Genomic DNA, 8,749 nt, shown 5'->3' with positions numbered 1-8,749 from the left:
CCTGGCATTTTATAAAGAGTCATTTATGAACACAAGCTACTGCATTTTGCATATTAGTGTGAGTGCCAATATAAACCCAGCTGTGTGCAACATAAAGTGAAATGTGTATTTCAAAAACTAGGCCACAGCTTTTCTATGGTGTATTCTGAAAGTATTTGAATCCACTTTGCATATGCATAAGACTTTTCTTTTAAAATGTTTTTTCTTTTCTTTTAAATGTTTTTTTTTAATATTTACCTAAGGTGACAAGACATTAACATGGGCCAGAGCTGAGCATCATGTGGGCAGGAGCTGTGTGATACTCTTAAACATGCACCTCAGCACTCACCTGCAACTCCCTCTTCCTGTCCCAGCCCTGGGGCCTTCCTTTTGTGCTGAGGTGTGGTCATCTTCATGATTCGCTTGTTACATGCACAGTTGTCTCCGGGGAAGCCATCAACTAATTTCGCTTGGGAATTAGGTCACCTTCAAACCCAGGTCTGCAATGATAAAAGTTGCTAGTGCTACTTCGCTACCTGCATGTTGATTAAAGAGGATCCAGATTTAGGGGCCTATGAACCCACAAAGCCTGAATCAGAGACTCCTTTTCTGGGATAGAGTGTGGTGGAATCTGCCATGGAGACTGGGGAGAAGGTAGCATCTGGAACCAGGAATGCTGTGAACACCAATTTGTTATTTAGTGGGGACTAGATGCAGTCTAAACAAAGGGCCCCATTTAGGTTTAATCCATTACTGTGTGCTCTCTGCATATTCTTACCACTTAGTTTATAACTACTCTTATGATAGGAAAAGTCAGTGCCAATCCCCCACCACCTTCTCTCTCTCAAGATGGCACAGGGCATAACAATGGAGTTCAAGACAAGACTGCAGTGCTCATTTTCTGATGAGCACACAGTGTGTGTATGTTTTGAGTGGACGCCTCTCTCCTTGCATTGGATCTCAGTGCAAAGATTAAGGAATCCAGCCTCTCAATACTCTGGACCTGATTTACCATTCCTGCAAAAAATCAATGGAAGGGGACTATAGAGGAAGAAATCTCTCTATTTCGTACAGCTTCCCTGCAGTTCTTCCATCAGGATTGGAGTGTGCCCCACCCATGGAATAAGCTGTAATGCTGGGAGACTAGCAATAGGTCAGGGCTGTCTGCATGGAAACTCTGGGGTCACTGGTGTCCCCTCTTCTCTACTGCTGTGGCTCCACTGGAACCATGCTGATAGGGCTTCTCTAGCTGGCAGGTACCCCTGGGGTCTCATGTTAAGGGCCATTTCTAATCTCAATATGACAGTGTTCTGGGATTCATTATCTTTTTGAGGGAATCTTTGCAGGGCCATTGGGGAATATGACAGGCATTTCCCGGCACTGCCCTGGGGCTACTCCCTCCTCTGCATGGTACAGGGAAAGGATGGAATGTTGCAGGTGTGTCTGACAGGCAAACCATATCTTTCTGTGAGATAAAGACCATTGTGCACAGATCTTGGGGGCACAGCTATAAGGTAGATGAATATTCCCATTCTTAAAGGAAACGGATGTGCAGATGTTAAATGACTTGCCCTAAGTCACAAAGAAAGTCAGTGTTGCAGCTGGAACTATCAGAGTTGGGCTTCCTAGTTTTGAGCTCCAACCAGTAGATGACGCTTCCTGTCGTTGTGCATTTCTCTTAAATCCTGTAATAGACCCATCTGCATTCATGCAAAGCTAGGAAGGCTAATCTAAAGACAGTTCATTTTTTGGCAATGAATTATGACTGATACACTGCGGCGCTAGCAAACCCAGAAGAGTTTGGTTGGAACTGCATATATGCATTTCTGTTACTAGTAAATGGGGTGCAAATGATAGTAGAAATGAATCTGTGGGCTTGTAACTGCTTTGTTTTGACTTGTGGTCATCAAGGTTTTGTTTAATTTTATTATGTTAAGTATTTGCTAACAGGTGCTTGGCTTTAACAATATTTTATCACTTTTCAGTTCTGGTAGATTTAATAGCCTACTGACTAAATTGAGTTTATATAGCTTGTCCTGTATCTATTTAGAGATAAGAAGTTCATTTAGGGATTAGGGAATGCTTCTTGTATATGCACCATTAAGCATAGCACATCTGCTACTGAACTAGCAATCAGCAGAATATTGAGAAAAGTTATAAAGAAATCTTTTTGTTCATTCTCACACGCACATAAACACAAACTTGCAGACATTTACATGCAGGAAGAAATGGATATAAGAGCCGTAAAGCAAATCCATAAGGAGAGAATCAGATTCATTCATCAGTGTTTTGTTTTTGTTTTTTTTCGGGGGGGGGGGAATATTGAACTTTGTTAGAATCTTTCTGTTGCAGTGGAAGTGGGTCAATGAGATTGATAGTAAAAAAGGAATATGCTTATTCTGTAGCAAAGTGGTGGCTTTGCCTTCACTTGCGATGTCTGCTTTTAAGATGTTGAGATAGGTGCATGTTCTCTATCACAGGCTTTGTGATGAAGCAGAATAATAATAAACAGTGAAAGAGGAAAACAAATAGATCAAGGTTTACCTTCTAGTTTTTATTCATATGTGAATCCATGCCCCCTTAGCAATAGTCTCTAAAACAACAATGAAAAATAAGAGCTTTAATAGGATTTTCTTCCTTTTAGCTTTCTTGTACACTTTAAACAATAGGTGGAAAAGAAATGAGTGAGTGGGTAAAAATCCACTGTCCTTGGAGCATCTGGGAAAGAGGAGGGTAGCAGAGACAGAGGCCACACTTACTGACACTTGTGGGCTTCTGTCACCAAAAATAAGGGGGGGGGGGGTAAGTGCAGGAGAATCATCTTGTCATCAAAACCCACAGTCCTTTTTCAGACCAAACACAATCATTTTATATTGCACTACACAAAAAGATGATTAAATGTCTAGTTTGTATAGGCAGGGAATTCAGGTGGAGAATACAATTGACTGTTTCTTAAATGAATGTTTCTTCAGGAAGAATCTGTGGGTATGTGTGTGCATGGGTAGCTATCTTCCCCCTGAGCAGCCATGGGAAGGTTTTTTAGTCTATTTATACACATTATGGCAGGCTGTTTGCCTTACAGGAGAAAACCTGAATCATGCTGGTGGATGCTGATAGTGCTGTCAATTGGGAGAGGCAAATTTTAGGTACATCAGTGTAATTAAGCAGGAGATGTGTACGGCTGGAACAGTTTGATTCAGAATGTCTATATGTTTTTAATTTAAGATGTTTGCATGTCAGTGTGTTCGGCTCAACTGCAGGTGTCACTATTAGATTTGAAATAAAGGTTTGCTCTTTAACTATTGCTGTCACAATGGAATCTTTCTCCTACCAAAGTCATACTTGTGATAGCAATGCAAAGTCTACAAGATGTACAAAAAGTATAATTAGACCCCTCCTTATATATCTATGGATAAATGGGGTGTGTGTGTATTGTTTTACATATGAGTAGATATAAATACATGTCGGGCACTAACTCAGCATTTCTACAAGTAAAGTTGAATGTAGTTAGACGTACTACTTTTAGACAAAATGTTTCAAAATCCCCCCTGATTTGGAATTGGTATTTAACTTCTGCTGACCCTTAGCAAAGTGATGGTGCAATCTGCAGTAGGGTGTTAGAATGTGTAAACATTAACGTGGTGATTTGATACTGAACATCTGAAATTGTTTACAGTAATTTACAATAGCCCAGTCATGCGATTGTATACGAATACATTCTATTCTTTTCTTCTCATAGTGTTTGGCTCATACTTACACATACAATATGAACTCTGACAGAAGAATCAGGCCTATCAGATGATAGGTAACATATTTCTATTAGAAAGCAGCGGGGAGGAAAGGGGGGGGGGAATTGAAAGAAACAATAATTAAAAAAAACATGTCTTAAATCTATTCCTACAGCTTCAAATAATTAAACAAGCTTTCTTCCCCCATCCCCTTATAGAACTACCATGTGTTGGTCCTGAAAGTGCAAAAACCAAAATAATGCCTTCATGTATATATTTCACAATGACACATTGAAAGCTATTTATGCAAGAAATTTATAATTGAAATACAATATTCTCATTAAGTGCCAGTCTTAACAGCCTGCTATTCCCCCACCTGGATTACCATATCTTCAAAGCTGGTAGCCTGGTATATTACATATTAGCACACTATGTTAACATTTCTGATACTCTGTGGATTTGTCTTTGGATGATACTGTTCTCAGTGTATTTACACAAATTTAAAAAGTATATCCTAAGTCTAGATTGATTTATATCATTTCCTTGACAGTTCTATTTTTGGCTTTGTTTGTTTTTTGGTAAATTCTGTGTTTTATGTGCCCATGTTGCTTTTTACCTAAGCCCTTTTCAGAGATTTTTGTAAGCTTCATGAAATAGACAAACATTCTCATTTCAAGGCAAGCAAACAATGGAATATACATTCCACTTGCATGTATAAATATATACATTCCTGAATAAGCACTCTCTAATTGAATATTGACTGTTCTGGCGGTTTTATCCCTCTTCTTAATTTTGCTCAAAATAAAACCTAGAAATGAGAAAATAGTTTGAGGTGACAGAGAGAGGGAGTTGAGAATGTAAAAATAAGGCAAATAAATTTTTGAATAAGAATGACCCATGTACTGTGACCAGAGGGCAAATGCAAATGTCTGTTTTCAAACACAGACTCGTGAATTCTTATTAGGGGTTCGTGACTGTGCCTCCGAGCACATCATTACATATTCATAAGTGTGAGGGAAACCGATTCCTTCCACATTCAGGTGTGTTCAACTAAACGCTGCCCCTTTAATCTTAAAGAACAGCTCATTTGGTCTGTTTTCTTCAGTTCACAAAGTGTTAAGGGAATATGAGATAAAAGATGCACACACAAAAAGAAAAAGAAGCAGCAATACTCCACAAAGATCTTTTTAGTGTCAACTTAAATGCACACAAATAGCAGATGATGATCTCTTTTATTGGACTAACATTTATCCAGTAATATCCACACACTTTTAAAACCATTGAGACCTCCTCTTCAGGTGTTCATTTGAATAGAAATAGCTGAATGAGTGTTTTTATAATTGATCCCCTGAGTACTGAATGTCTAGTGCTGCATAACCAACATTTTCCCATTGCTGATTTTTTTTTCCAAATTGCTACTCTGCAAAATTAGGATTTTGTACAGTTTTGATAAGAAAATTAACCTTCCAAATGCCAGACCCCCTTAATGTTAGTTACTAAACACTGTGAGGCTACAAATGAAACTCTCAAATGGATTCTTGTATTTAAAAAGGAGGAAAAAATCTTTTTCTCTTAATATTTATTCAAAAACAAGGGAGAAGAAGAAAAGTTAACAGGCATTTATTTGTATGGTTCCAGTATCCTCAGTCCCCCTTGTATAGGAAACACTAGTGTTCAGAACATGCTTGAGGAAATGTCCTTGCTTTGAACAGCAATACAAACTTTGCAGCTCTTGGTAAAATTGTTTCATTTTTAGGTTAGATTAAATCTTATGGTTTCAACTTTAAAGACACCTTTGGAAGACTCTTTGCTTAATCTTATGGTGCATGTCATAAGGTCTGAATTTTCCAGATAAACACTCACACTGCATGTATTTCCTTCCAAGCTGTTCACAGTTTATTCAAGGGAATGTGTGGCTATTTCTTGCTTGCAATTTTTAACATGCAGCTTTAAAAAAAAAAAAAAGATTTTCTGGTGTTTTGAGGACTGGAGAGACTAACGGTTAACAGCATAGATAACAGAGAGCTATCCTTCCACATACACCACCCCCAATAAAGCAGATCGGATCTTGAGCTGATAGTAAAATCATCTTGCAATAGCGACACCTTGAATAGTAGAAAGAAAGGAGATATGATGACTGTGTGATAAAACCGGTTAACATTTGTGTGCCATAGCAAACACTCAGGAGTATAAAGAAAATACTAGCTAACCACTAGAGATGTCCACTTATGTTCATGATACAAGCACTACAAACTCCAGTTCTATCAACTACCATCAAGCACAAGATCCATCTTTAATTAATTTAATCCTGTAGAGCTGAACCTTGTTTTATTTGTGACTGTGCAGGGAGAAATTACACTTCTGCATGCTTGCCTTGAACTTCAACCTTACCCGTCTGTATCAGTGGTATTGAATAGCACAAAAGCGCACACTCCGAAATTCAGGTCTCAATCTTTTTTTTTTTTTTTAATTACTCAAATCAACCTACACATGGTTCATCTATACAGTTCACTCAAGGAAAAGCACAGAAAATGCATTTTTCTCCCCAAGGAGAAGATCTGATTTTTTTTCCCCACAGTAGTGAAGCAATTTATTAAATCGATAAACCTTTCCCATAATGTGTAAGTAAAGACTTCTCAATTATGTAATAAGGCAAAGAGGGCTTTCTTTCCTATCGGAACTATCCAGGTGTCCACACTTTGCCACAGTGAGGGCCATACCTAATATGTATAAAACAGGCCAGTTTGTACCTGCCTTCATTTTTCGTGTAGGTGTGGTTTGGGGAAGACTACACACTTCAGCATGCAATGTTTTATTTGAAAGCATCTATCCAACATGGCTGTCTTATTGTATCAGAAAGTAATGTGACTCTGAGTCTATAGCACCCAGTGTGTGCAATTTACCATCATGGTTAGAGGGGGCAGAATACTACTGTCCCTTGAGACAGCATCAATTTATCAAGGTTAGAGAAGGTGGCAAATTGTGCCATAGAACTCCTCACATTGCATTAGACACTCCCCTTCCTGATTTAGTACCTTCTGTATGGATATACAACAATGTTTTCCAAATACTACAGAGCACAAGTGGAGGCATCATGCAGCCCAGAGGAAGCAGCAGGGGACAAGTTGCATGCTTGTTATGCACCTTTTAAATCTGTGTAATTGCTGTGGCAATCCCTTGTGTGCTATCTGCTGATAATGGACAGACTCGGTGTGAAATTATAATGTAGTTGAAGGGGACACTTGCAGCAGCAAGTTTGCAGCAGCTTTGGTAGCTCCATAAAGGTCACTCCAGCGAGGAAAAACACACGGATCTTGAAAACATCCTATGCTACTGGTTAATTCTGTGGAGCGGCTTTCATTTTGTGTTGCAAAAGCAGAGGTAGCTCTCAAGCCCTACAGAGCCCAGGCCCCAGTTCCTCCCAGATTTGGGGGAACTAGACATGGAAAGGAGACTCACTTTTCATTTAAAATCCAAAAGCAAGTTTCTCACCCCTTTCCTTGCGAAAATAGCCTGGAAAACATAAACAAGTGTAAGAGCTGATTTCAAGGGTTGAAAGGTACAAGTAAGTGGGTTCCCCCTCCAAAGCAGCCGGTGGAGGAGAACACAAAAATGTCATTACACATGATTCATGTGTAAAATAGATCTATTACTTGTGGGGTGTATCCCCGAGCATCAGTTTGCTAATCTTCCCCAAAATTCTTAGGCTGCTCCTGTCCACGGTGTTGTGATGCAGGGAGGGTGGGAGGTGGGAAGGGAAACTGCTAAATTTGGGAGGGGAAAGGTGATAAAAAATGTTTTTTGCGGATCAAACCAAAAATGCAAAGCCAGCTCTCTGAGAAATGCTTCACAGCTGAACCTCTACACTCCCAAACAGAGAGAATCTGCAACTCCACTTAGGGCCCAAATGGGGGACAGTTTTATCACAAAATCTAGGCCCAAGCTGGTAGAGAATTTACAGCCTTCGAGAGCTCCTCACCCCTGATTATTTCCCTTTAGTTAATTCTGCCACTGGCCTTTCTTACCATAATCTGCCTGGCTTCCCTTTTGGAAGATAAAACTATAAAGATGTTGTTATAATGCCATTATTCTGTAATATAGGCTGGGCTCAGGGACAAATTATCCTTGTGTCTATATATGAATCTCAACAAGATTCATTTTCTAATAATACTTAATACTTTGCAGTTGTATAGGGCCTTTCACAACTGTGAGCTTATCCCCATTTTACAGATGGAGAAATGGAAAGGTTACAGTCACCATCTTCTGAAATACCCAATAATTTTATGATTCTGGATTTTTGACTCTCCACCTTGAAACTCCTGAGATGAAATTTCCAGCAGTGCTGGGCACTTAAAAGGTAACAGCTAATAATTCAGTAATTTCCTTAGCTGATTCACTCAAGTTCAAGGGGTTCATGTGACATGAGCCAGTCACTATTTATATATACAATTGATCCAAGTTTCATCCTTGCATTCCAAATTTTATCACTAGCTCTGTTGACAAGGTTTTTGCTAGTTCTTAACTGTCCATAGATCTGGTCTTCATTTTTTCTTGTTAAAGTCCAATTTAATAGCTCAGTCATTTTAGAATGAATGCCCCTGGTCTCTGGCCCTTAGCTTCAATGTGTGCATAAATCTACTATATCTCTCTGATAGAGTTTTCCTATCAGGTATGTTTGTGAAATCCCATCTTATTCCTTTTAGCCCCACTTGGCTGGAATTAACTCAGTCTGCTGTGCTTTTTTGCTGCCCTTTTCTTTCTAATGCAAACCAGACCCCACTGTCTATTGCTTGGATCCTTATCCCTTCTGTTCTTGATTTGTCCTCTGATCTAGAAGGAGGACCAAATTCCTTGCTCTTGTATTTCTTGCTCCTGGATTTTTTCCATTTAGAGTGGAATTAGTTTGTTGTGCCTGAATTGTGGTGCCTTTTAGGATGCCCCATCCCTTGTGCTGCATTCGCGGATTTGATTTTGCTCCCACCCACTCCATTATATCAAATTACAGCTCACTGGTTTTGTAAACACTTCTGGCTCATGGTACC

This window comes from Emys orbicularis, chromosome 4 (assembly GCF_028017835.1).
Source record: "Emys orbicularis isolate rEmyOrb1 chromosome 4, rEmyOrb1.hap1, whole genome shotgun sequence".
Taxonomy (NCBI): Eukaryota; Metazoa; Chordata; order Testudines; family Emydidae; genus Emys; species Emys orbicularis.
Note: the sequence above shows the minus strand (reverse complement) of the source record.